Genomic DNA, 27060 nt, shown 5'->3' with positions numbered 1-27060 from the left:
AAGTGGATAAGGATCCATTTATCCACGTGAAAGTGCATCTGCCATGCATCTGAGCACTCACCTAACTTGTCCAGGTCACCCTGTAATCTCCTAACATCCTCATCACATTTCACCCTGCCACCCAGCTGATGAAATTTGCGAATGTTATTGCTAATACCATCTTGTATATCCTGAAGATAGATTGTAAAAAGCTGCGGTCCCAGTACTGATCCGTGCGGTACCCCACTGGTCAGTGCCCGGCATTCCGAAATGGAGGGGTGGAGGAGTGTGAAAGGATGAGAGAATGCAGGCTGCGGCCCTATGAAGCAGGGGGAGGGCTTGCAGTTGGCCTGTGTGGGGATGTGGGAGACTACAGGAGCCTGGTGGGCAAGGGCTGGCTGAAAGGCAGCTGGAGGGACGGAGGGAGGGAAGCACGCACGGAGGAGGAAGAGCAAAGAGAAAAGAGAAAAAAAAGCCAAAGGGGATAAAGAGAAAGAGCAAGAAAGAAAATGTGGCTGGCCAGCACGCCTTGAAGTAGGGAGAAAAGGCAGGTGCCAGCGCCTACGGCCATACTAGTCTGAAAACGCCCGATCTCGTCTGATCTCGGAAGCTAAGCAGACTCAGGCCTGGTTAGTACTTGGATGGGAGACCGCCTGGGAATACCAGGTGCAGTAGGCTTTTTCCGCCAGCAGTGGCTGCTCAAGTCACCCCTCTGCACTTGTCTTGTGCCAGGCAATGGAGCGGCAGGTTATTTTTGCTGCTGCTGCTGTGCCTGGCATCAGTCTCCTGCAGGCACGAGACACGGAGGGGAGGAGAGCGGAGCGCTGCCAAAATCAGCAAGAAAGGCGGAAAGAAAGGGATTGGGGCTGCACGCTGTCTGCGGGTGGCAGTCAGGAAAGGCGGACAATAGACAATAGGTGCAGGAGTTGGCCATTCTGCCCTTCCAGCCTGCACCACCATTCAATATGATCATGGCTGATCATCCTTAATCAGTATCCTGTTCCTGCCTTATCTCCATAACCCTTGATTCCACTATCCTTGAGAGCTCTATCCAACTCTTTCTTAAATGAATCCAGAGACTGGGCCTCCACTGCCCTCTGGGGGTGGAGCATTCCACACAGCCACCACTCTCTGGGTGAAGAAGTTTCTCCTCATCTCTGTCCTAAATGGTCTACCCCGTATTTTTAAGCTGTGTCCTCTGTTTCGGCACTCACCCCGCAGCGGAAACATGTTGCCTGCCGCCAGAGTGTCCAATCCTTTGATCATCTTATATGTCTCAACCAGATCCCCTCTCAGTCTTCTAAACTCAAGGGTACACAAGCCCAGTCGCTCCAGTCTTTCAGTGTAAGGTAATCCCGCCATTCCAGGAATTGACCTCGTGAACCTACGCTGCATTGCCTCAATAGCCAGAATGTCTCTCCTCAAATTTGGAGACCAGAACTGCACACAGTACTCCAGGTGTGGTCTCACCAGGGCCCTGTACAGCTGCAGAAGGACCTCTTTGCTTCTATACTCAATCCCTCTTGTTATGAAGGCCAGCATGCTATTAGCCTTCTTCACTACCTGCTGTACCTGCATGCTTACCTTCATTGAGTGGTGTACAAGAACCCCCAGATCTCTCTGTACTGCCCCTTTACCTAAATTGATTCCACTTAGGTGGTAATCTGCCTTCCTGTTCTTGCCACCAAAGTGGATAAGGATCCATTTATCCACGTGAAAGTGCATCTGCCATGCATCTGAGCACTCACCTAACTTGTCCAGGTCACCCTGTAATCTCCTAACATCCTCATCACATTTCACCCTGCCACCCAGCTGATGAAATTTGCGAATGTTATTGCTAATACCATCTTGTATATCCTGAAGATAGATTGTAAAAAGCTGCGGTCCCAGTACTGATCCGTGCGGTACCCCACTGGTCAGTGCCCGGCATTCCGAAATGGAGGGGTGGAGGAGTGTGGAAGGATGAGAGAATGCAGGCTGCGGCCCTATGAAGCAGGGGGAGGGCTTGCAGTTGGCCTGTGTGGGGATGTGGGAGACTACAGGAGCCTGGTGGGCAAGGGCTGGCCTGAAAGGCAGCTGGAGGGACGGAGGGAGGGAAGCACGCACGGAGGAGGAAGAGCAAAGAGAAAAGAGAAAAAAAAGCCAAAGGGGATAAAGAGAAAGAGCAAGAAAGAAAATGTGGCTGGCCAGCACGCCTTGAAGTAGGGAGAAAAGGCAGGGGCCAGCGCCTACGGCCATACTAGTCTGAAAACGCCCGATCTCGTCTGATCTCGGAAGCTAAGCAGACTCAGGCCTGGTTAGTACTTGGATGGGAGACCGCCTGGGAATACCAGGTGCAGTAGGCTTTTTCCGCCAGCAGTGGCTGCTCAAGTCACCCCTCTGCACTTGTCTTGTGCCAGGCAATGGAGCGGCAGGTTATTTTTGCTGCTGCTGCTGTGCCTGGCATCAGTCTCCTGCAGGCACGAGACACGGAGGGGAGGAGAGCGGAGCGCTGCCAAAATCAGCAAGAAAGGCGGAAAGAAAGGGATTGGGGCTGCACGCTGTCTGCGGGTGGCAGTCAGGAAAGGCGGACAATAGACAATAGGTGCAGGAGTTGGCCATTCTGCCCTTCCAGCCTGCACCACCATTCAATATGATCATGGCTGATCATCCTTAATCAGTATCCTGTTCCTGCCTTATCTCCATAACCCTTGATTCCACTATCCTTGAGAGCTCTATCCAACTCTTTCTTAAATGAATCCAGAGACTGGGCCTCCACTGCCCTCTGGGGCAGAGCATTCCACACAGCCACCACTCTCTGGGTGAAGAAGTTTCTCCTCATCTCTGTCCTAAATGGTCTACCCCGTATTTTTAAGCTGTGTCCTCTGTTTCGGCACTCACCCCGCAGCGGAAACATGTTGCCTGCCGCCAGAGTGTCCAATCCTTTGATCATCTTATATGTCTCAACCAGATCCCCTCTCAGTCTTCTAAACTCAAGGGTACACAAGCCCAGTCGCTCCAGTCTTTCAGTGTAAGGTAATCCCGCCATTCCAGGAATTGACCTCGTGAACCTACGCTGCATTCCCTCAATAGCCAGAATGTCTCTCCTCAAATTTGGAGACCAGAACTGCACACAGTACTCCAGGTGTGGTCTCACCAGGGCCCTGTACAGCTGCAGAAGGACCTCTTTGCTTCTATACTCAATCCCTCTTGTTATGAAGGCCAGCATGCTATTAGCCTTCTTCACTACCTGCTGTACCTGCATGCTTACCTTCATTGAGTGGTGTACAAGAACCCCCAGATCTCTCTGTACTGCCCCTTTACCTAAATTGATTCCACTTAGGTGGTAATCTGCCTTCCTGTTCTTGCCACCAAAGTGGATAAGGATCCATTTATCCACGTGAAAGTGCATCTGCCATGCATCTGAGCACTCACCTAACTTGTCCAGGTCACCCTGTAATCTCCTAACATCCTCATCACATTTCACCCTGCCACCCAGCTGATGAAATTTGCGAATGTTATTGCTAATACCATCTTGTATATCCTGAAGATAGATTGTAAAAAGCTGCGGTCCCAGTACTGATCCGTGCGGTACCCCACTGGTCAGTGCCCGGCATTCCGAAATGGAGGGGTGGAGGAGTGTGGAAGGATGAGAGAATGCAGGCTGCGGCCCTATGAAGCAGGGGGAGGGCTTGCAGTTGGCCTGTGTGGGGATGTGGGAGACTACAGGAGCCTGGTGGGCAAGGGCTGGCCTGAAAGGCAGCTGGAGGGACGGAGGGAGGGAAGCACGCACGGAGGAGGAAGAGCAAAGAGAAAAGAGAAAAAAAAGCCAAAGGGGATAAAGAGAAAGAGCAAGAAAGAAAATGTGGCTGGCCAGCACGCCTTGAAGTAGGGAGAAAAGGCAGGGGCCAGCGCCTACGGCCATACTAGTCTGAAAACGCCCGATCTCGTCTGATCTCGGAAGCTAAGCAGACTCAGGCCTGGTTAGTACTTGGATGGGAGACCGCCTGGGAATACCAGGTGCAGTAGGCTTTTTCCGCCAGCAGTGGCTGCTCAAGTCACCCCTCTGCACTTGTCTTGTGCCAGGCAATGGAGCGGCAGGTTATTTTTGCTGCTGCTGCTGTGCCTGGCATCAGTCTCCTGCAGGCACGAGACACGGAGGGGAGGAGAGCGGAGCGCTGCCAAAATCAGCAAGAAAGGCGGAAAGAAAGGGATTGGGGCTGCACGCTGTCTGCGGGTGGCAGTCAGGAAAGGCGGACAATAGACAATAGGTGCAGGAGTTGGCCATTCTGCCCTTCCAGCCTGCACCACCATTCAATATGATCATGGCTGATCATCCTTAATCAGTATCCTGTTCCTGCCTTATCTCCATAACCCTTGATTCCACTATCCTTGAGAGCTCTATCCAACTCTTTCTTAAATGAATCCAGAGACTGGGCCTCCACTGCCCTCTGGGGCAGAGCATTCCACACAGCCACCACTCTCTGGGTGAAGAAGTTTCTCCTCATCTCTGTCCTAAATGGTCTACCCCGTATTTTTAAGCTGTGTCCTCTGTTTCGGCACTCACCCCGCAGCGGAAACATGTTGCCTGCCGCCAGAGTGTCCAATCCTTTGATCATCTTATATGTCTCAACCAGATCCCCTCTCAGTCTTCTAAACTCAAGGGTACACAAGCCCAGTCGCTCCAGTCTTTCAGTGTAAGGTAATCCCGCCATTCCAGGAATTGACCTCGTGAACCTACGCTGCATTCCCTCAATAGCCAGAATGTCTCTCCTCAAATTTGGAGACCAGAACTGCACACAGTACTCCAGGTGTGGTCTCACCAGGGCCCTGTACAGCTGCAGAAGGACCTCTTTGCTTCTATACTCAATCCCTCTTGTTATGAAGGCCAGCATGCTATTAGCCTTCTTCACTACCTGCTGTACCTGCATGCTTACCTTCATTGAGTGGTGTACAAGAACCCCCAGATCTCTCTGTACTGCCCCTTTACCTAAATTGATTCCACTTAGGTGGTAATCTGCCTTCCTGTTCTTGCCACCAAAGTGGATAAGGATCCATTTATCCACGTGAAAGTGCATCTGCCATGCATCTGAGCACTCACCTAACTTGTCCAGGTCACCCTGTAATCTCCTAACATCCTCATCACATTTCACCCTGCCACCCAGCTGATGAAATTTGCGAATGTTATTGCTAATACCATCTTGTATATCCTGAAGATAGATTGTAAAAAGCTGCGGTCCCAGTACTGATCCGTGCGGTACCCCACTGGTCAGTGCCCGGCATTCCGAAATGGAGGGGTGGAGGAGTGTGGAAGGATGAGAGAATGCAGGCTGCGGCCCTATGAAGCAGGGGGAGGGCTTGCAGTTGGCCTGTGTGGGGATGTGGGAGACTACAGGAGCCTGGTGGGCAAGGGCTGGCTGAAAGGCAGCTGGAGGGACGGAGGGAGGGAAGCACGCACGGAGGAGGAAGAGCAAAGAGAAAAGAGAAAAAAAAGCCAAAGGGGATAAAGAGAAAGAGCAAGAAAGAAAATGTGGCTGGCCAGCACGCCTTGAAGTAGGGAGAAAGGGCAGGGGCCAGCGCCTACGGCCATACTAGTCTGAAAACGTCTGATCTCGTCTGATCTCGGAAGCTAAGCAGACTCAGGCCTGGTTAGTACTTGGATGGGAGACCGCCTGGGAATACCAGGTGCAGTAGGCTTTTTCCGCCAGCAGTGGCTGCTCAAGTCACCCCTCTGCACTTGTCTTGTGCCAGGCAATGGAGCGGCAGGTTATTTTTGCTGCTGCTGCTGTGCCTGGCATCAGTCTCCTGCAGGCACGAGACACGGAGGGGAGGAGAGCGGAGCGCTGCCAAAATCAGCAAGAAAGGCGGAAAGAAAGGGATTGGGGCTGCACGCTGTCTGCGGGTGGCAGTCAGGAAAGGCGGACAATAGACAATAGGTGCAGGAGTTGGCCATTCTGCCCTTCCAGCCTGCACCACCATTCAATATGATCATGGCTGATCATCCTTAATCAGTATCCTGTTCCTGCCTTATCTCCATAACCCTTGATTCCACTATCCTTGAGAGCTCTATCCAACTCTTTCTTAAATGAATCCAGAGACTGGGCCTCCACTGCCCTCTGGGGCAGAGCATTCCACACAGCCACCACTCTCTGGGTGAAGAAGTTTCTCCTCATCTCTGTCCTAAATGGTCTACCCCGTATTTTTAAGCTGTGTCCTCTGTTTCGGCACTCACCCCGCAGCGGAAACATGTTGCCTGCCGCCAGAGTGTCCAATCCTTTGATCATCTTATATGTCTCAACCAGATCCCCTCTCAGTCTTCTAAACTCAAGGGTACACAAGCCCAGTCGCTCCAGTCTTTCAGTGTAAGGTAATCCCGCCATTCCAGGAATTGACCTCGTGAACCTACGCTGCATTCCCTCAATAGCCAGAATGTCTCTCCTCAAATTTGGAGACCAGAACTGCACACAGTACTCCAGGTGTGGTCTCACCAGGGCCCTGTACAGCTGCAGAAGGACCTCTTTGCTTCTATACTCAATCCCTCTTGTTATGAAGGCCAGCATGCTATTAGCCTTCTTCACTACCTGCTGTACCTGCATGCTTACCTTCATTGAGTGGTGTACAAGAACCCCCAGATCTCTCTGTACTGCCCCTTTACCTAAATTGATTCCACTTAGGTGGTAATCTGCCTTCCTGTTCTTGCCACCAAAGTGGATAAGGATCCATTTATCCACGTGAAAGTGCATCTGCCATGCATCTGAGCACTCACCTAACTTGTCCAGGTCACCCTGTAATCTCCTAACATCCTCATCACATTTCACCCTGCCACCCAGCTGATGAAATTTGCGAATGTTATTGCTAATACCATCTTGTATATCCTGAAGATAGATTGTAAAAAGCTGCGGTCCCAGTACTGATCCGTGCGGTACCCCACTGGTCAGTGCCCGGCATTCCGAAATGGAGGGGTGGAGGAGTGTGGAAGGATGAGAGAATGCAGGCTGCGGCCCTATGAAGCAGGGGGAGGGCTTGCAGTTGGCCTGTGTGGGGATGTGGGAGACTACAGGAGCCTGGTGGGCAAGGGCTGGCTGAAAGGCAGCTGGAGGGACGGAGGGAGGGAAGCACGCACGGAGGAGGAAGAGCAAAGAGAAAAGAGAAAAAAAAGCCAAAGGGGATAAAGAGAAAGAGCAAGAAAGAAAATGTGGCTGGCCAGCACGCCTTGAAGTAGGGAGAAAAGGCAGGGGCCAGCGCCTACGGCCATACTAGTCTGAAAACGCCCGATCTCGTCTGATCTCGGAAGCTAAGCAGACTCAGGCCTGGTTAGTACTTGGATGGGAGACCGCCTGGGAATACCAGGTGCAGTAGGCTTTTTCCGCCAGCAGTGGCTGCTCAAGTCACCCCTCTGCACTTGTCTTGTGCCAGGCAATGGAGCGGCAGGTTATTTTTGCTGCTGCTGCTGTGCCTGGCATCAGTCTCCTGCAGGCACGAGACACGGAGGGGAGGAGAGCGGAGCGCTGCCAAAATCAGCAAGAAAGGGATTGGGGCTGCACGCTGTCTGCGGGTGGCAGTCAGGAAAGGCGGACAATAGACAATAGGTGCAGGAGTTGGCCATTGTGCCCTTCCAGCCTGCACCACCATTCAATATGATCATGGCTGATCATCCTTAATCAGTATCCTGTTCCTGCCTTATCTCCATAACCCTTGATTCCACTATCCTTGAGAGCTCTATCCAACTCTTTCTTAAATGAATCCAGAGACTGGGCCTCCACTGCCCTCTGGGGCAGAGCATTCCACACAGCCACCACTCTCTGGGTGAAGAAGTTTCTCCTCATCTCTGTCCTAAATGGTCTACCCCGTATTTTTAAGCTGTGTCCTCTGTTTCGGCACTCACCCCGCAGCGGAAACATGTTGCCTGCCGCCAGAGTGTCCAATCCTTTGATCATCTTATATGTCTCAACCAGATCCCCTCTCAGTCTTCTAAACTCAAGGGTACACAAGCCCAGTCGCTCCAGTCTTTCAGTGTAAGGTAATCCCGCCATTCCAGGAATTGACCTCGTGAACCTACGCTGCATTCCCTCAATAGCCAGAATGTCTCTCCTCAAATTTGGAGACCAGAACTGCACACAGTACTCCAGGTGTGGTCTCACCAGGGCCCTGTACAGCTGCAGAAGGACCTCTTTGCTTCTATACTCAATCCCTCTTGTTATGAAGGCCAGCATGCTATTAGCCTTCTTCACTACCTGCTGTACCTGCATGCTTACCTTCATTGAGTGGTGTACAAGAACCCCCAGATCTCTCTGTACTGCCCCTTTACCTAAATTGATTCCACTTAGGTGGTAATCTGCCTTCCTGTTCTTGCCACCAAAGTGGATAAGGATCCATTTATCCACGTGAAAGTGCATCTGCCATGCATCTGAGCACTCACCTAACTTGTCCAGGTCACCCTGTAATCTCCTAACATCCTCATCACATTTCACCCTGCCACCCAGCTGATGAAATTTGCGAATGTTATTGCTAATACCATCTTGTATATCCTGAAGATAGATTGTAAAAAGCTGCGGTCCCAGTACTGATCCGTGCGGTACCCCACTGGTCAGTGCCCGGCATTCCGAAATGGAGGGGTGGAGGAGTGTGGAAGGATGAGAGAATGCAGGCTGCGGCCCTATGAAGCAGGGGGAGGGCTTGCAGTTGGCCTGTGTGGGGATGTGGGAGACGACAGGAGCCTGGTGGGCAAGGGCTGGCTGAAAGGCAGCTGGAGGGACGGAGGGAGGGAAGCACGCACGGAGGAGGAAGAGCAAAGAGAAAAGAGAAAAAAAAGCCAAAGGGGATAAAGAGAAAGAGCAAGAAAGAAAATGTGGCTGGCCAGCACGCCTTGAAGTAGGGAGAAAAGGCAGGGGCCAGCGCCTACGGCCATACTAGTCTGAAAACGCCCGATCTCGTCTGATCTCGGAAGCTAAGCAGACTCAGGCCTGGTTAGTACTTGGATGGGAGACCGCCTGGGAATACCAGGTGCAGTAGGCTTTTTCCGCCAGCAGTGGCTGCTCAAGTCACCCCTCTGCACTTGTCTTGTGCCAGGCAATGGAGCGGCAGGTTATTTTTGCTGCTGCTGCTGTGCCTGGCATCAGTCTCCTGCAGGCACGAGACACGGAGGGGAGGAGAGCGGAGCGCTGCCAAAATCAGCAAGAAAGGCGGAAAGAAAGGGATTGGGGCTGCACGCTGTCTGCGGGTGGCAGTCAGGAAAGGCGGACAATAGACAATAGGTGCAGGAGTTGGCCATTCTGCCCTTCCAGCCTGCACCACCATTCAATATGATCATGGCTGATCATCCTTAATCAGTATCCTGTTCCTGCCTTATCTCCATAACCCTTGATTCCACTATCCTTGAGAGCTCTATCCAACTCTTTCTTAAATGAATCCAGAGACTGGGCCTCCACTGCCCTCTGGGGCAGAGCATTCCACACAGCCACCACTCTCTGGGTGAAGAAGTTTCTCCTCATCTCTGTCCTAAATGGTCTACCCCGTATTTTTAAGCTGTGTCCTCTGTTTCGGCACTCACCCCGCAGCGGAAACATGTTGCCTGCCGCCAGAGTGTCCAATCCTTTGATCATCTTATATGTCTCAACCAGATCCCCTCTCAGTCTTCTAAACTCAAGGGTACACAAGCCCAGTCGCTCCAGTCTTTCAGTGTAAGGTAATCCCGGCATTCCAGGAATTGACCTCGTGTACCTACGCTGCATTCCCTCAATAGCCAGAATGTCTCTCCTCAAATTTGGAGACCAGAACTGCACACAGTACTCCAGGTGTGGTCTCACCAGGGCCCTGTACAGCTGCAGAAGGACCTCTTTGCTTCTATACTCAATCCCTCTTGTTATGAAGGCCAGCATGCTATTAGCCTTCTTCACTACCTGCTGTACCTGCATGCTTACCTTCATTGAGTGGTGTACAAGAACCCCCAGATCTCTCTGTACTGCCCCTTTACCTAAATTGATTCCACTTAGGTGGTAATCTGCCTTCCTGTTCTTGCCACCAAAGTGGATAAGGATCCATTTATCCACGTGAAAGTGCATCTGCCATGCATCTGAGCACTCACCTAACTTGTCCAGGTCACCCTGTAATCTCCTAACATCCTCATCACATTTCACCCTGCCACCCAGCTGATGAAATTTGCGAATGTTATTGCTAATACCATCTTGTATATCCTGAAGATAGATTGTAAAAAGCTGCGGTCCCAGTACTTATTCGTGCGGTACCCCACTGGTCAGTGCCTGGCATTCCGAAATGGAGGGGTGGAGGAGTGTGGAAGGATGAGAGAATGCAGGCTGCGGCCCTATGAAGCAGGGGGAGGGCTTGCAGTTGGCCTGTGTGGGGATGTGGGAGACTACAGGAGCCTGGTGGGCAAGGGCTGGCTGAAAGGCAGCTGGAGGGACGGAGGGAGAGAAGCACGCACGGAGGAGGAGGAGCAAAGAGAAAAGAGAAAAAAAAGCCAAAGGGGATAAAGAGAAAGAGCAAGAAAGAAAATGTGGCTGGCCAGCACGCCTTGAAGTAGGGAGAAAAGGCAGGGGCCAGCGCCTACGGCCATACTAGTCTGAAAACGCCCGATCTCGTCTGATCTCGGAAGCTAAGCAGACTCAGGCCTGGTTAGTACTTGGATGGGAGACCGCCTGGGAATACCAGGTGCAGTAGGCTTTTTCCGCCAGCAGTGGCTGCTCAAGTCACCCCTCTGCACTTGTCTTGTGCCAGGCAATGGAGCGGCAGGTTATTTTTGCTGCTGCTGCTGTGCCTGGCATCAGTCTCCTGCAGGCACGAGACACGGAGGGGAGGAGAGCGGAGCGCTGCCAAAATCAGCAAGAAAGGCGGAAAGAAAGGGATTGGGGCTGCACGCTGTCTGCGGGTGGCAGTCAGGAAAGGCGGACAATAGACAATAGGTGCAGGAGTTGGCCATTCTGCCCTTCCAGCCTGCACCACCATTCAATATGATCATGGCTGATCATCCTTAATCAGTATCCTGTTCCTGCCTTATCTCCATAACCCTTGATTCCACTATCCTTGAGAGCTCTATCCAACTCTTTCTTAAATGAATCCAGAGACTGGGCCTCCACTGCCCTCTGGGGCAGAGCATTCCACACAGCCACCACTCTCTGGGTGAAGACGTTTCTCCTCATCTCTGTCCTAAATGGTCTACCCCGTATTTTTAAGCTGTGTCCTCTGTTTCGGCACTCACCCCGCAGCGGAAACATGTTGCCTGCCGCCAGAGTGTCCAATCCTTTGATCATCTTATATGTCTCAACCAGATCCCCTCTCAGTCTTCTAAACTCAAGGGTACACAAGCCCAGTCGCTCCAGTCTTTCAGTGTAAGGTAATCCCGCCATTCCAGGAATTGACCTCGTGAACCTATGCTGCATTCCCTCAATAGCCAGAATGTCTCTCCTCAAATTTGGAGACCAGAACTGCACACAGTACTCCAGGTGTGGTCTCACCAGGGCCCTGTACAGCTGCAGAAGGACCTCTTTGCTTCTATACTCAATCCCTCTTGTTATGAAGGCCAGCATGCTATTAGCCTTCTTCACTACCTGCTGTACCTGCATGCTTACCTTCATTGAGTGGTGTACAAGAACCCCCAGATCTCTCTGTACTGCCCCTTTACCTAAATTGATTCCACTTAGGTGGTAATCTGCCTTCCTGTTCTTGCCACCAAAGTGGATAAGGATCCATTTATCCACGTGAAAGTGCATCTGCCATGCATCTGAGCACTCACCTAACTTGTCCAGGTCACCCTGTAATCTCCTAACATCCTCATCACATTTCACCCTGCCACCCAGCTGATGAAATTTGCGAATGTTATTGCTAATACCATCTTGTATATCCTGAAGATAGATTGTAAAAAGCTGCGGTCCCAGTACTGATCCGTGCGGTACCCCACTGGTCAGTGCCCGGCATTCCGAAATGGAGGGGTGGAGGAGTGTGGAAGGATGAGAGAATGCAGGCTGCGGCCCTATGAAGCAGGGGGAGGGCTTGCAGTTGGCCTGTGTGGGGATGTGGGAGACTACAGGAGCCTGGTGGGCAAGGGCTGGCTGAAAGGCAGCTGGAGGGACGGAGGGAGGGAAGCACGCACGGAGGAGGAAGAGCAAAGAGAATAGAGAAAAAAAAGCCAAAGGGGATAAAGAGAAAGAGCAAGAAAGAAAATGTGGCTGGCCAGCACGCCTTGAAGTAGGGAGAAAAGGCAGGGGCCAGCGCCTACGGCCATACTAGTCTGAAAACGCCCGATCTCGTGTGATCTCGGAAGCTAAGCAGACTCAGGCCTGGTTAGTACTTGGATGGGAGACCGCCTGGGAATACCAGGTGCAGTAGGCTTTTTCCGCCAGCAGTGGCTGCTCAAGTCACCCCTCTGCACTTGTCTTGTGCCAGGCAATGGAGCGGCAGGTTATTTTTGCTGCTGCTGCTGTGCCTGGCATCAGTCTCCTGCAGGCACGAGACACGGAGGGGAGGAGAGCGGAGCGCTGCCAAAATCAGCAAGAAAGGCGGAAAGAAAGGGATTGGGGCTGCACGCTGTCTGCGGGTGGCAGTCAGGAAAGGCGGACAATAGACAATAGGTGCAGGAGTTGGCCATTCTGCCCTTCCAGCCTGCACCACCATTCAATATGATCATGGCTGATCATCCTTAATCAGTATCCTGTTCCTGCCTTATCTCCATAACCCTTGATTCCACTATCCTTGAGAGCTCTATCCAACTCTTTCTTAAATGAATCCAGAGACTGGGCCTCCACTGCCCTCTGGGGCAGAGCATTCCACACAGCCACCACTCTCTGGGTGAAGAAGTTTCTCCTCATCTCTGTCCTAAATGGTCTACCCCGTATTTTTAAGCTGTGTCCTCTGTTTCGGCACTCACCCCGCAGCGGAAACATGTTGCCTGCCGCCAGAGTGTCCAATCCTTTGATCATCTTATATGTCTCAACCAGATCCCCTCTCAGTCTTCTAAACTCAAGGGTACACAAGCCCAGTCGCTCCAGTCTTTCAGTGTAAGGTAATCCCGCCATTCCAGGAATTGACCTCGTGAACCTACGCTGCATTCCCTCAATAGCCAGAATGTCTCTCCTCAAATTTGGAGACTAGAACTGCACACAGTACTCCAGGTGTGGTCTCACCAGGGCCCTGTACAGCTGCAGAAGGACCTCTTTGCTTCTATACTCAATCCCTCTTGTTATGAAGGCCAGCATGCTATTAGCCTTCTTCACTACCTGCTGTACCTGCATGCTTACCTTCATTGAGTGGTGTACAAGAACCCCCAGATCTCTCTGTACTGCCCCTTTACCTAAATTGATTCCACTTAGGTGGTAATCTGCCTTCCTGTTCTTGCCACCAAAGTGGATAAGGATCCATTTATCCACGTGAAAGTGCATCTGCCATGCATCTGAGCACTCACCTAACTTGTCCAGGTCACCCTGTAATCTCCTAACATCCTCATCACATTTCACCCTGCCACCCAGCTGATGAAATTTGCGAATGTTATTGCTAATACCATCTTGTATATCCTGAAGATAGATTGTAAAAAGCTGCGGTCCCAGTACTGATCCGTGCGGTACCCCACTGGTCAGTGCCCGGCATTCCGAAATGGAGGGGTGGAGGAGTGTGAAAGGATGAGAGAATGCAGGCTGCGGCCCTATGAAGCAGGGGGAGGGCTTGCAGTTGGCCTGTGTGGGGATGTGGGAGACGACAGGAGCCTGGTGGGCAAGGGCTGGCTGAAAGGCAGCTGGAGGGACGGAGGGAGGGAAGCACGCACGGAGGAGGAAGAGCAAAGAGAAAAGAGAAAAAAAAGCCAAAGGGGATAAAGAGAAAGAGCAAGAAAGAAAATGTGGCTGGCCAGCACGCCTTGAAGTAGGGAGAAAAGGCAGGGGCCAGCGCCTACGGCCATACTAGTCTGAAAACGCCCGATCTCGTCTGATCTCGGAAGCTAAGCAGACTCAGGCCTGGTTAGTACTTGGATGGGAGACCGCCTGGGAATACCAGGTGCAGTAGGCTTTTTCCGCCAGCAGTGGCTGCTCAAGTCACCCCTCTGCACTTGTCTTGTGCCAGGCAATGGAGCGGCAGGTTATTTTTGCTGCTGCTGCTGTGCCTGGCATCAGTCTCCTGCAGGCACGAGACACGGAGGGGAGGAGAGCGGAGCGCTGCCAAAATCAGCAAGAAAGGCGGAAAGAAAGGGATTGGGGCTGCACGCTGTCTGCGGGTGGCAGTCAGGAAAGGCGGACAATAGACAATAGGTGCAGGAGTTGGCCATTCTGCCCTTCCAGCCTGCACCACCATTCAATATGATCATGGCTGATCATCCTTAATCAGTATCCTGTTCCTGCCTTATCTCCATAACCCTTGATTCCACTATCCTTGAGAACTCTATCCAACTCTTTCTTAAATGAATCCAGAGACTGGGCCTCCACTGCCCTCTGGGGGTGGAGCATTCCACACAGCCACCACTCTCTGGGTGAAGAAGTTTCTCCTCATCTCTGTCCTAAATGGTCTACCCCGTATTTTTAAGCTGTGTCCTCTGTTTCGGCACTCACCCCGCAGCGGAAACATGTTGCCTGCCGCCAGAGTGTCCAATCCTTTGATCATCTTATATGTCTCAACCAGATCCCCTCTCAGTCTTCTAAACTCAAGGGTACACAAGCCCAGTCGCTCCAGTCTTTCAGTGTAAGGTAATCCCGCCATTCCAGGAATTGACCTCGTGAACCTACGCTGCATTCCCTCAATAGCCAGAATGTCTCTCCTCAAATTTGGAGACCAGAACTGCACACAGTACTCCAGGTGTGGTCTCACCAGGGCCCTGTACAGCTGCAGAAGGACCTCTTTGCTTCTATACTCAATCCCTCTTGTTATGAAGGCCAGCATGCTATTAGCCTTCTTCACTACCTGCTGTACCTGCATGCTTACCTTCATTGAGTGGTGTACAAGAACCCCCAGATCTCTCTGTACTGCCCCTTTACCTAAATTGATTCCACTTAGGTGGTAATCTGCCTTCCTGTTCTTGCCACCAAAGTGGATAAGGATCCATTTATCCACGTGAAAGTGCATCTGCCATGCATCTGAGCACTCACCTAACTTGTCCAGGTCACCCTGTAATCTCCTAACATCCTCATCACATTTCACCCTGCCACCCAGCTGATGAAATTTGCGAATGTTATTGCTAATACCATCTTGTATATCCTGAAGATAGATTGTAAAAAGCTGCGGTCCCAGTACTGATCCGTGCGGTACCCCACTGGTCAGTGCCTGGCATTCCGAAATGGAGGGGTGGAGGAGTGTGGAAGGATGAGAGAATGCAGGCTGCGGCCCTATGAAGCAGGGGGAGGGCTTGCAGTTGGCCTGTGTGGGGATGTGGGAGACTACAGGAGCCTGGTGGGCAAGGGCTGGCTGAAAGGCAGCTGGAGGGACGGAGGGAGGGAAGCACGCACGGAGGAGGAAGAGCAAAGAGAAAAGAGAAAAAAAAGCCAAAGGGGATAAAGAGAAAGAGCAAGAAAGAAAATGTGGCTGGCCAGCACGCCTTGAAGTAGGGAGAAAAGGCAGGGGCCAGCGCCTACGGCCATACTAGCCTGAAAACGCCCGATCTCGTCTGATCTTGGAAGCTAAGCAGACTCAGGCCTGGTTAGTACTTGGATGGGAGACCGCCTGGGAATACCAGGTGCAGTAGGCTTTTTCCGCCAGCAGTGGCTGCTCAAGTCACCCCTCTGCACTTGTCTTGTGCCAGGCAATGGAGCGGCAGGTTATTTTTGCTGCTGCTGCTGTGCCTGGCATCAGTCTCCTGCAGGCACGAGACACGGAGGGGAGGAGAGCGGAGCGCTGCCAAAATCAGCAAGAAAGGGATTGGGGCTGCACGCTGTCTGCGGGTGGCAGTCAGGAAAGGCGGACAATAGACAATAGGTGCAGGAGTTGGCCATTCTGCCCTTCCAGCCTGCACCACCATTCAATATGATCATGGCTGATCATCCTTAATCAGTATCCTGTTCCTGCCTTATCTCCATAACCCTTGATTCCACTATCCTTGAGAGCTCTATCCAACTCTTTCTTAAATGAATCCAGAGACTGGGCCTCCACTGCCCTCTGGGGCAGAGCATTCCACACAGCCACCACTCTCTGGGTGAAGAAGTTTCTCCTCATCTCTGTCCTAAATGGTCTACCCCGTATTTTTAAGCTGTGTCCTCTGTTTCGGCACTCACCCCGCAGCGGAAACATGTTGCCTGCCGCCAGAGTGTCCAATCCTTTGATCATCTTATATGTCTCAACCAGATCCCCTCTCAGTCTTCTAAACTCAAGGGTACACAAGCCCAGTCGCTCCAGTCTTTCAGTGTAAGGTAATCCCGCCATTCCAGGAATTGACCTCGTGAACCTACGCTGCATTCCCTCAATAGCCAGAATGTCTCTCCTCAAATTTGGAGACCAGAACTGCACACAGTACTCCAGGTGTGGTCTCACCAGGGCCCTGTACAGCTGCAGAAGGACCTCTTTGCTTCTATACTCAATCCCTCTTGTTATGAAGGCCAGCATGCTATTAGCCTTCTTCACTACCTGCTGTACCTGCATGCTTACCTTCATTGAGTGGTGTACAAGAACCCCCAGATCTCTCTGTACTGCCCCTTTACCTAAATTGATTCCACTTAGGTGGTAATCTGCCTTCCTGTTCTTGCCACCAAAGTGGATAAGGATCCATTTATCCACGTGAAAGTGCATCTGCCATGCATCTGAGCACTCACCTAACTTGTCCAGGTCACCCTGTAATCTCCTAAGATCCTCATCACATTTCACCCTGCCACCCAGCTGATGAAATTTGCGAATGTTATTGCTAATACCATCTTGTATATCCTGAAGATAGATTGTAAAAAGCTGCGGTCCCAGTACTGATCCGTGCGGTACCCCACTGGTCAGTGCCCGGCATTCCGAAATGGAGGGGTGGAGGAGTGTGGAAGGATGAGAGAATGCAGGCTGCGGCCCTATGAAGCAGGGGGAGGGCTTGCAGTTGGCCTGTGTGGGGATGTGGGAGACGACAGGAGCCTGGTGGGCAAGGGCTGGCTGAAAGGCAGCTGGAGGGACGGAGGGAGGGAAGCACGCACGGAGGAGGAAGAGCAAAGAGAAAAGAGAAAAAAAAGCCAAAGGGGATAAAGAGAAAGAGCAAGAAAGAAAATGTGGCTGGCCAGCACGCCTTGAAGTAGGGAGAAAAGGCAGGGGCCAGCGCCTACGGCCATACTAGTCTGAAAACGCCCGATCTCGTCTGATCTCGGAAGCTAAGCAGACTCAGGCCTGGTTAGTACTTGGATGGGAGACCGCCTGGGAATACCAGGTGCAGTAGGCTTTTTCCGCCAGCAGTGGCTGCTCAAGTCACCCCTCTGCACTTGTCTTGTGCCAGGCAATGGAGCGGCAGGTTATTTTTGCTGCTGCTGCTGTGCCTGGCATCAGTCTCCTGCAGGCACGAGACACGGAGGGGAGGAGAGCGGAGCGCTGCCAAAATCAGCAAGAAAGGCGGAAAGAAAGGGATTGGGGCTGCACGCTGTCTGCGGGTGGCAGTCAGGAAAGGCGGACAATAGACAATAGGTGCAGGAGTTGGCCATTCTGCCCTTCCAGCCTGCACCACCATTCAATATGATCATGGCTGATCATCCTTAATCAGTATCCTGTTCCTGCCTTATCTCCATAACCCTTGATTCCACTATCCTTGAGAGCTCTATCCAACTCTTTCTTAAATGAATCCAGAGACTGGGCCTCCACTGCCCTCTGGGGCAGAGCATTCCACACAGCCACCACTCTCTGGGTGAAGAAGTTTCTCCTCATCTCTGTCCTAAATGGTCTACCCCGTATTTTTAAGCTGTGTCCTCTGTTTCGGCACTCACCCCGCAGCGGAAACATGTTGCCTGCCGCCAGAGTGTCCAATCCTTTGATCATCTTATATGTCTCAACCAGATCCCCTCTCAGTCTTCTAAACTCAAGGGTACACAAGCCCAGTCGCTCCAGTCTTTCAGTGTAAGGTAATCCCGCCATTCCAGGAATTGACCTCGTGAACCTACGCTGCATTCCCTCAATAGCCAGAATGTCTCTCCTCAAATTTGGAGACTAGAACTGCACACAGTACTCCAGGTGTGGTCTCACCAGGGCCCTGTACAGCTGCAGAAGGACCTCTTTGCTTCTATACTCAATCCCTCTTGTTATGAAGGCCAGCATGCTATTAGCCTTCTTCACTACCTGCTGTACCTGCATGCTTACCTTCATTGAGTGGTGTACAAGAACCCCCAGATCTCTCTGTACTGCCCCTTTACCTAAATTGATTCCACTTAGGTGGTAATCTGCCTTCCTGTTCTTGCCACCAAAGTGGATAAGGATCCATTTATCCACGTGAAAGTGCATCTGCCATGCATCTGAGCACTCACCTAACTTGTCCAGGTCACCCTGTAATCTCCTAAGATCCTCATCACATTTCACCCTGCCACCCAGCTGATGAAATTTGCGAATGTTATTGCTAATACCATCTTGTATATCCTGAAGATAGATTGTAAAAAGCTGCGGTCCCAGTACTGATCCGTGCGGTACCCCACTGGTCAGTGCCCGGCATTCCGAAATGGAGGGGTGGAGGAGTGTGAAAGGATGAGAGAATGCAGGCTGCGGCCCTATGAAGCAGGGGGAGGGCTTGCAGTTGGCCTGTGTGGGGATGTGGGAGACGACAGGAGCCTGGTGGGCAAGGGCTGGCTGAAAGGCAGCTGGAGGGACGGAGGGAGGGAAGCACGCACGGAGGAGGAAGAGCAAAGAGAAAAGAGAAAAAAAAGCCAAAGGGGATAAAGAGAAAGAGCAAGAAAGAAAATGTGGCTGGCCAGCACGCCTTGAAGTAGGGAGAAAAGGCAGGGGCCAGCGCCTACGGCCATACTAGTCTGAAAACGCCCGATCTCGTCTGATCTCGGAAGCTAAGCAGACTCAGGCCTGGTTAGTACTTGGATGGGAGACCGCCTGGGAATACCAGGTGCAGTAGGCTTTTTCCGCCAGCAGTGGCTGCTCAAGTCACCCCTCTGCACTTGTCTTGTGCCAGGCAATGGAGCGGCAGGTTATTTTTGCTGCTGCTGCTGTGCCTGGCATCAGTCTCCTGCAGGCACGAGACACGGAGGGGAGGAGAGCGGAGCGCTGCCAAAATCAGCAAGAAAGGCGGAAAGAAAGGGATTGGGGCTGCACGCTGTCTGCGGGTGGCAGTCAGGAAAGGCGGACAATAGACAATAGGTGCAGGAGTTGGCCATTCTGCCCTTCCAGCCTGCACCACCATTCAATATGATCATGGCTGATCATCCTTAATCAGTATCCTGTTCCTGCCTTATCTCCATAACCCTTGATTCCACTATCCTTGAGAGCTCTATCCAACTCTTTCTTAAATGAATCCAGAGACTGGGCCTCCACTGCCCTCTGGGGGTGGAGCATTCCACACAGCCACCACTCTCTGGGTGAAGAAGTTTCTCCTCATCTCTGTCCTAAATGGTCTACCCCGTATTTTTAAGCTGTGTCCTCTGTTTCGGCACTCACCCCGCAGCGGAAACATGTTGCCTGCCGCCAGAGTGTCCAATCCTTTGATCATCTTATATGTCTCAACCAGATCCCCTCTCAGTCTTCTAAACTCAAGGGTACACAAGCCCAGTCGCTCCAGTCTTTCAGTGTAAGGTAATCCCGCCATTCCAGGAATTGACCTCGTGAACCTACGCTGCATTCCCTCAATAGACAGAATGTCTCTCCTCAAATTTGGAGACCAGAACTGCACACAGTACTCCAGGTGTGGTCTCACCAGGGCCCTGTACAGCTGCAGAAGGACCTCTTTGCTTCTGTACTCAATCCCTCTTGTTATGAAGGCCAGCATGCTATTAGCCTTCTTCACTACCTGCTGTACCTGCATGCTTACCTTCATTGAGTGGTGTACAAGAACCCCCAGATCTCTCTGTACTGCCCCTTTACCTAAATTGATTCCACTTAGGTGGTAATCTGCCTTCCTGTTCTTGCCACCAAAGTGGATAAGGATCCATTTATCCACGTGAAAGTGCATCTGCCATGCATCTGAGCACTCACCTAACTTGTCCAGGTCACCCTGTAATCTCCTAACATCCTCATCACATTTCACCCTGCCACCCAGCTGATGAAATTTGCGAATGTTATTGCTAATACCATCTTGTATATCCTGAAGATAGATTGTAAAAAGCTGCGGTCCCAGTACTGATCCGTGCGGTACCCCACTGGTCAGTGCCTGGCATTCCGAAATGGAGGGGTGGAGGAGTGTGGAAGGATGAGAGAATGCAGGCTGCGGCCCTATGAAGCAGGGGGAGGGCTTGCAGTTGGCCTGTGTGGGGATGTGGGAGACTACAGGAGCCTGGTGGGCAAGGGCTGGCTGAAAGGCAGCTGGAGGGACGGAGGGAGGGAAGCACGCACGGAGGAGGAAGAGCAAAGAGAAAAGAGAAAAAAAAGCCAAAGGGGATAAAGAGAAAGAGCAAGAAAGAAAATGTGGCTGGCCAGCACGCCTTGAAGTAGGGAGAAAAGGCAGGGGCCAGCGCCTACGGCCATACTAGCCTGAAAACGCCCGATCTCGTCTGATCTTGGAAGCTAAGCAGACTCAGGCCTGGTTAGTACTTGGATGGGAGACCGCCTGGGAATACCAGGTGCAGTAGGCTTTTTCCGCCAGCAGTGGCTGCTCAAGTCACCCCTCTGCACTTGTCTTGTGCCAGGCAATGGAGCGGCAGGTTATTTTTGCTGCTGCTGCTGTGCCTGGCATCAGTCTCCTGCAGGCACGAGACACGGAGGGGAGGAGAGCGGAGCGCTGCCAAAATCAGCAAGAAAGGGATTGGGGCTGCACGCTGTCTGCGGGTGGCAGTCAGGAAAGGCGGACAATAGACAATAGGTGCAGGAGTTGGCCATTCTGCCCTTCCAGCCTGCACCACCATTCAATATGATCATGGCTGATCATCCTTAATCAGTATCCTGTTCCTGCCTTATCTCCATAACCCTTGATTCCACTATCCTTGAGAGCTCTATCCAACTCTTTCTTAAATGAATCCAGAGACTGGGCCTCCACTGCCCTCTGGGGCAGAGCATTCCACACAGCCACCACTCTCTGGGTGAAGAAGTTTCTCCTCATCTCTGTCCTAAATGGTCTACCCCGTATTTTTAAGCTGTGTCCTCTGTTTCGGCACTCACCCCGCAGCGGAAACATGTTGCCTGCCGCCAGAGTGTCCAATCCTTTGATCATCTTATATGTCTCAACCAGATCCCCTCTCAGTCTTCTAAACTCAAGGGTACACAAGCCCAGTCGCTCCAGTCTTTCAGTGTAAGGTAATCCCGCCATTCCAGGAATTGACCTCGTGAACCTACGCTGCATTCCCTCAATAGCCAGAATGTCTCTCCTCAAATTTGGAGACCAGAACTGCACACAGTACTCCAGGTGTGGTCTCACCAGGGCCCTGTACAGCTGCAGAAGGACCTCTTTGCTTCTATACTCAATCCCTCTTGTTATGAAGGCCAGCATGCTATTAGCCTTCTTCACTACCTGCTGTACCTGCATGCTTACCTTCATTGAGTGGTGTACAAGAACCCCCAGATCTCTCTGTACTGCCCCTTTACCTAAATTGATTCCACTTAGGTGGTAATCTGCCTTCCTGTTCTTGCCACCAAAGTGGATAAGGATCCATTTATCCACGTGAAAGTGCATCTGCCATGCATCTGAGCACTCACCTAACTTGTCCAGGTCACCCTGTAATCTCCTAAGATCCTCATCACATTTCACCCTGCCACCCAGCTGATGAAATTTGCGAATGTTATTGCTAATACCATCTTGTATATCCTGAAGATAGATTGTAAAAAGCTGCGGTCCCAGTACTGATCCGTGCGGTACCCCACTGGTCAGTGCCCGGCATTCCGAAATGGAGGGGTGGAGGAGTGTGGAAGGATGAGAGAATGCAGGCTGCGGCCCTATGAAGCAGGGGGAGGGCTTGCAGTTGGCCTGTGTGGGGATGTGGGAGACGACAGGAGCCTGGTGGGCAAGGGCTGGCTGAAAGGCAGCTGGAGGGACGGAGGGAGGGAAGCACGCACGGAGGAGGAAGAGCAAAGAGAAAAGAGAAAAAAAAGCCAAAGGGGATAAAGAGAAAGAGCAAGAAAGAAAATGTGGCTGGCCAGCACGCCTTGAAGTAGGGAGAAAAGGCAGGGGCCAGCGCCTACGCCATACTAGTCTGAAAACGCCCGATCTCGTCTGATCTCGGAAGCTAAGCAGACTCAGGCCTGGTTAGTACTTGGATGGGAGACCGCCTGGGAATACCAGGTGCAGTAGGCTTTTTCCGCCAGCAGTGGCTGCTCAAGTCACCCCTCTGCACTTGTCTTGTGCCAGGCAATGGAGCGGCAGGTTATTTTTGCTGCTGCTGCTGTGCCTGGCATCAGTCTCCTGCAGGCACGAGACACGGAGGGGAGGAGAGCGGAGCGCTGCCAAAATCAGCAAGAAAGGCGGAAAGAAAGGGATTGGGGCTGCACGCTGTCTGCGGGTGGCAGTCAGGAAAGGCGGACAATAGACAATAGGTGCAGGAGTTGGCCATTCTGCCCTTCCAGCCTGCACCACCATTCAATATGATCATGGCTGATCATCCTTAATCAGTATCCTGTTCCTGCCTTATCTCCATAACCCTTGATTCCACTATCCTTGAGAGCTCTATCCAACTCTTTCTTAAATGAATCCAGAGACTGGGCCTCCACTGCCCTCTGGGGCAGAGCATTCCACACAGCCACCACTCTCTGGGTGAAGAAGTTTCTCCTCATCTCTGTCCTAAATGGTCTACCCCGTATTTTTAAGCTGTGTCCTCTGTTTCGGCACTCACCCCGCAGCGGAAACATGTTGCCTGCCGCCAGAGTGTCCAATCCTTTGATCATCTTATATGTCTCAACCAGATCCCCTCTCAGTCTTCTAAACTCAAGGGTACACAAGCCCAGTCGCTCCAGTCTTTCAGTGTAAGGTAATCCCGGCATTCCAGGAATTGACCTCGTGTACCTACGCTGCATTCCCTCAATAGCCAGAATGTCTCTCCTCAAATTTGGAGACCAGAACTGCACACAGTACTCCAGGTGTGGTCTCACCAGGGCCCTGTACAGCTGCAGAAGGACCTCTTTGCTTCTATACTCAATCCCTCTTGTTATGAAGGCCAGCATGCTATTAGCCTTCTTCACTACCTGCTGTACCTGCATGCTTACCTTCATTGAGTGGTGTACAAGAACCCCCAGATCTCTCTGTACTGCCCCTTTACCTAAATTGATTCCACTTAGGTGGTAATCTGCCTTCCTGTTCTTGCCACCAAAGTGGATAAGGATCCATTTATCCACGTGAAAGTGCATCTGCCATGCATCTGAGCACTCACCTAACTTGTCCAGGTCACCCTGTAATCTCCTAACATCCTCATCACATTTCACCCTGCCACCCAGCTGATGAAATTTGCGAATGTTATTGCTAATACCATTTTGTATATCCTGAAGATAGATTGTAAAAAGCTGCGGTCCCAGTACTGATCCGTGCGGTACCCCACTGGTCAGTGCCCGGCATTCCGAAATGGAGGGGTGGAGGAGTGTGGAAGGATGAGAGAATGCAGGCTGCGGCCCTATGAAGCAGGGGGAGGGCTTGCAGTTGGCCTGTGTGGGGATGTGGGAGACTACAGGAGCCTGGTGGGCAAGGGCTGGCTGAAAGGCAGCTGGAGGGACGGAGGGAGGGAAGCACGCACGGAGGAGGAAGAGCAAAGAGAAAAGAGAAAAAAAAGCCAAAGGGGATAAAGAGAAAGAGCAAGAAAGAAAATGTGGCTGGCCAGCACGCCTTGAAGTTGGGAGAAAAGGCAGGGGCCAGCGCCTACGGCCATACTAGTCTGAAAACGCCCGATCTCGTCTGATCTCGGAAGCTAAGCAGACTCAGGCCTGGTTAGTACTTGGATGGGAGACCGCCTGGGAATACCAGGTGCAGTAGGCTTTTTCCGCCAGCAGTGGCTGCTCAAGTCACCCCTCTGCACTTGTCTTGTGCCAGGCAATGGAGCGGCAGGTTATTTTTGCTGCTGCTGCTGTGCCTGGCATCAGTCTCCTGCAGGCACGAGACACGGAGGGGAGGAGAGCGGAGCGCTGCCAAAATCAGCAAGAAAGGCGGAAAGAAAGGGATTGGGGCTGCACGCTGTCTGCGGGTGGCAGTCAGGAAAGGCGGACAATAGACAATAGGTGCAGGAGTTGGCCATTCTGCCCTTCCAGCCTGCACCACCATTCAATATGATCATGGCTGATCATCCTTAATCAGTATCCTGTTCCTGCCTTATCTCCATAACCCTTGATTCCACTATCCTTGAGAGCTCTATCCAACTCTTTCTTAAATGAATCCAGAGACTGGGCCTCCACTGCCCTCTGGGGCAGAGCATTCCACACAGCCACCACTCTCTGGGTGAAGAAGTTTCTCCTCATCTCTGTCCTAAATGGTCTACCCCGTATTTTTAAGCTGTGTCCTCTGTTTCGGCACTCACCCCGCAGCGGAAACATGTTGCCTGCCGCCAGAGTGTCCAATCCTTTGATCATCTTATATGTCTCAACCAGATCCCCTCTCAGTCTTCTAAACTCAAGGGTACACAAGCCCAGTCGCTCCAGTCTTTCAGTGTAAGGTAATCCCGCCATTCCAGGAATTGACCTCGTGAACCTACGCTGCATTCCCTCAATAGCCAGAATGTCTCTCCTCAAATTTGGAGACCAGAACTGCACACAGTACTCCAGGTGTGGTCTCACCAGGGCCCTGTACAGCTGCAGAAGGACCTCTTTGCTTCTATACTCAATCCCTCTTGTTATGAAGGCCAGCATGCTATTAGCCTTCTTCACTACCTGCTGTACCTGCATGCTTACCTTCATTGAGTGGTGTACAAGAACCCCCAGATCTCTCTGTACTGCCCCTTTACCTAAATTGATTCCACTTAGGTGGTAATCTGCCTTCCTGTTCTTGCCACCAAAGTGGATAAGGATCCATTTATCCACGTGAAAGTGCATCTGCCATGCATCTGAGCACTCACCTAACTTGTCCAGGTCACCCTGTAATCTCCTAACATCCTCATCACATTTCACCCTGCCACCCAGCTGATGAAATTTGCGAATGTTATTGCTAATACCATTTTGTATATCCTGAAGATAGATTGTAAAAAGCTGCGGTCCCAGTACTGATCCGTGCGGTACCCCACTGGTCAGTGCCCGGCATTCCGAAATGGAGGGGTGGAGGAGTGTGGAAGGATGAGAGAATGCAGGCTGCGGCCCTATGAAGCAGGGGGAGGGCTTGCAGTTGGCCTGTGTGGGGATGTGGGAGACGACAGGAGCCTGGTGGGCAAGGGCTGGCTGAAAGGCAGCTGGAGGGACGGAGGGAGGGAAGCACGCACGGAGGAGGAAGAGCAAAGAGAAAAGAGAAAAAAAAGCCAAAGGGGATAAAGAGAAAGAGCAAGAAAGAAAATGTGGCTGGCCAGCACGCCTTGAAGTAGGGAGAAAAGGCAGGGGCCAGCGCCTACGGCCATACTAGTCTGAAAACGCCCGATCTCGTCTGATCTCGGAAGCTAAGCAGACTCAGGCCTGGTTAGTACTTGGATGGGATTCCGCCTGGGAATACCAGGTGCAGTAGGCTTTTTCCGCCAGCAGTGGCTGCTCAAGTCACCCCTCTGCACTTGTCTTGTGCCAGGCAATGGAGCGGCAGGTTATTTTTGCTGCTGCTGCTGTGCCTGGCATCAGTCTCCTGCAGGCACGAGACACGGAGGGGAGGAGAGCGGAGCGCTGCCAAAATCAGCAAGAAAGGCGGAAAGAAAGGGATTGGGGCTGCACGCTGTCTGCGGGTGGCAGTCAGGAAAGGCGGACAATAGACAATAGGTGCAGGAGTTGGCCATTCTGCCCTTCCAGCCTGCACCACCATTCAATATGATCATGGCTGATCATCCTTAATCAGTATCCTGTTCCTGCCTTATCTCCATAACCCTTGATTCCACTATCCTTGAGAGCTCTATCCAACTCTTTCTTAAATGAATCCAGAGACTGGGCCTCCACTGCCCTCTGGGGCAGAGCATTCCACACAGCCACCACTCTCTGGGTGAAGACGTTTCTCCTCATCTCTGTCCTAAATGGTCTACCCCGTATTTTTAAGCTGTGTCCTCTGTTTCGGCACTCACCCCGCAGCGGAAACATGTTGCCTGCCGCCAGAGTGTCCAATCCTTTGATCATCTTATATGTCTCAACCAGATCCCCTCTCAGTCTTCTAAACTCAAGGGTACACAAGCCCAGTCGCTCCAGTCTTTCAGTGTAAGGTAATCCCGCCATTCCAGGAATTGACCTCGTGAACCTACGCTGCATTCCCTCAATAGCCAGAATGTCTCTCCTCAAATTTGGAGACCAGAACTGCACACAGTACTCCAGGTGTGGTCTCACCAGGGCCCTGTACAGCTGCAGAAGGACCTCTTTGCTTCTATACTCAATCCCTCTTGTTATGAAGGCCAGCATGCTATTAGCCTTCTTCACTACCTGCTGTACCTGCATGCTTACCTTCATTGAGTGGTGTACAAGAACCCCCAGATCTCTCTGTACTGCCCCTTTACCTAAATTGATTCCACTTAGGTGGTAATCTGCCTTCCTGTTCTTGCCACCAAAGTGGATAAGGATCCATTTATCCACGTGAAAGTGCATCTGCCATGCATCTGAGCACTCACCTAACTTGTCCAGGTCACCCTGTAATCTCCTAACATCCTCATCACATTTCACCCTGCCACCCAGCTGATGAAATTTGCGAATGTTATTGCTAATACCATCTTGTATATCCTGAAGATAGATTGTAAAAAGCTGCGGTCCCAGTACTGATCCGTGCGGTACCCCACTGGTCAGTGCCTGGCATTCCGAAATGGAGGGGTGGAGGAGTGTGGAAGGATGAGAGAATGCAGGCTGCGGCCCTATGAAGCAGGGGGAGGGCTTGCAGTTGGCCTGTGTGGGGATGTGGGAGACTACAGGAGCCTGGTGGGCAAGGGCTGGCTGAAAGGCAGCTGGAGGGACGGAGGGAGGGAAGCACGCACGGAGGAGGAAGAGCAAAGAGAAAAGAGAAAAAAA

General features: G+C 51.9%; 16 non-coding genes across 16 annotated transcripts; all 16 read left to right on the top strand.

Annotated features, from left to right (window-relative positions):
• Positions 1–538: 538 nt before the first annotated feature.
• LOC148150953 (5S ribosomal RNA) lies at positions 539–657 on the top strand. The gene has a single exon (XR_015756385.1). It is a non-coding gene; the product is annotated as a 5S ribosomal RNA (ribosomal RNA).
• A 1548-nt stretch (positions 658–2205) lies between these two features.
• On the top strand, positions 2206–2324 carry LOC148150952 (5S ribosomal RNA). Its single transcript, XR_015756384.1, has one exon. It is a non-coding gene; the product is annotated as a 5S ribosomal RNA (ribosomal RNA).
• Positions 2325–3871: 1547 nt separating this feature from the next.
• On the top strand, positions 3872–3990 carry LOC148150951 (5S ribosomal RNA). The gene has a single exon (XR_015756383.1). It is a non-coding gene; the product is annotated as a 5S ribosomal RNA (ribosomal RNA).
• Positions 3991–5536: 1546 nt separating this feature from the next.
• On the top strand, positions 5537–5655 carry LOC148150950 (5S ribosomal RNA). The gene has a single exon (XR_015755943.1). It is a non-coding gene; the product is annotated as a 5S ribosomal RNA (ribosomal RNA).
• Positions 5656–7201: 1546 nt separating this feature from the next.
• LOC148150949 (5S ribosomal RNA) lies at positions 7202–7320 on the top strand. Its single transcript, XR_015756382.1, has one exon. It is a non-coding gene; the product is annotated as a 5S ribosomal RNA (ribosomal RNA).
• A 1534-nt stretch (positions 7321–8854) lies between these two features.
• LOC148150948 (5S ribosomal RNA) lies at positions 8855–8973 on the top strand. The gene has a single exon (XR_015756381.1). It is a non-coding gene; the product is annotated as a 5S ribosomal RNA (ribosomal RNA).
• Positions 8974–10519: 1546 nt separating this feature from the next.
• Positions 10520–10638, top strand: LOC148150947 (5S ribosomal RNA). Its single transcript, XR_015756380.1, has one exon. It is a non-coding gene; the product is annotated as a 5S ribosomal RNA (ribosomal RNA).
• A 1546-nt stretch (positions 10639–12184) lies between these two features.
• Positions 12185–12303, top strand: LOC148150946 (5S ribosomal RNA). Its single transcript, XR_015756767.1, has one exon. It is a non-coding gene; the product is annotated as a 5S ribosomal RNA (ribosomal RNA).
• A 1546-nt stretch (positions 12304–13849) lies between these two features.
• On the top strand, positions 13850–13968 carry LOC148150945 (5S ribosomal RNA). Its single transcript, XR_015756379.1, has one exon. It is a non-coding gene; the product is annotated as a 5S ribosomal RNA (ribosomal RNA).
• A 1547-nt stretch (positions 13969–15515) lies between these two features.
• On the top strand, positions 15516–15634 carry LOC148150944 (5S ribosomal RNA). The gene has a single exon (XR_015756134.1). It is a non-coding gene; the product is annotated as a 5S ribosomal RNA (ribosomal RNA).
• A 1534-nt stretch (positions 15635–17168) lies between these two features.
• LOC148150943 (5S ribosomal RNA) lies at positions 17169–17287 on the top strand. Its single transcript, XR_015756378.1, has one exon. It is a non-coding gene; the product is annotated as a 5S ribosomal RNA (ribosomal RNA).
• Positions 17288–18833: 1546 nt separating this feature from the next.
• On the top strand, positions 18834–18952 carry LOC148150942 (5S ribosomal RNA). Its single transcript, XR_015756377.1, has one exon. It is a non-coding gene; the product is annotated as a 5S ribosomal RNA (ribosomal RNA).
• A 1547-nt stretch (positions 18953–20499) lies between these two features.
• Positions 20500–20618, top strand: LOC148150941 (5S ribosomal RNA). The gene has a single exon (XR_015756124.1). It is a non-coding gene; the product is annotated as a 5S ribosomal RNA (ribosomal RNA).
• A 1534-nt stretch (positions 20619–22152) lies between these two features.
• Positions 22153–22270, top strand: LOC148150940 (5S ribosomal RNA). The gene has a single exon (XR_015755930.1). It is a non-coding gene; the product is annotated as a 5S ribosomal RNA (ribosomal RNA).
• Positions 22271–23816: 1546 nt separating this feature from the next.
• On the top strand, positions 23817–23935 carry LOC148150939 (5S ribosomal RNA). The gene has a single exon (XR_015756375.1). It is a non-coding gene; the product is annotated as a 5S ribosomal RNA (ribosomal RNA).
• Positions 23936–25481: 1546 nt separating this feature from the next.
• Positions 25482–25600, top strand: LOC148150938 (5S ribosomal RNA). Its single transcript, XR_015755397.1, has one exon. It is a non-coding gene; the product is annotated as a 5S ribosomal RNA (ribosomal RNA).
• The last annotated feature ends 1460 nt before the right edge of the window (positions 25601–27060 follow it).

This window comes from Chiloscyllium plagiosum, unplaced genomic scaffold (assembly GCF_037043375.1).
Source record: "Chiloscyllium plagiosum isolate Xiang-an unplaced genomic scaffold, Cpla_swu_hap1 HiC_scaffold_3, whole genome shotgun sequence".
NCBI lineage: Eukaryota > Metazoa > Chordata > Chondrichthyes > Orectolobiformes > Hemiscylliidae > Chiloscyllium > Chiloscyllium plagiosum.
This window is presented reverse-complemented; position numbering and strand designations above follow the sequence as displayed.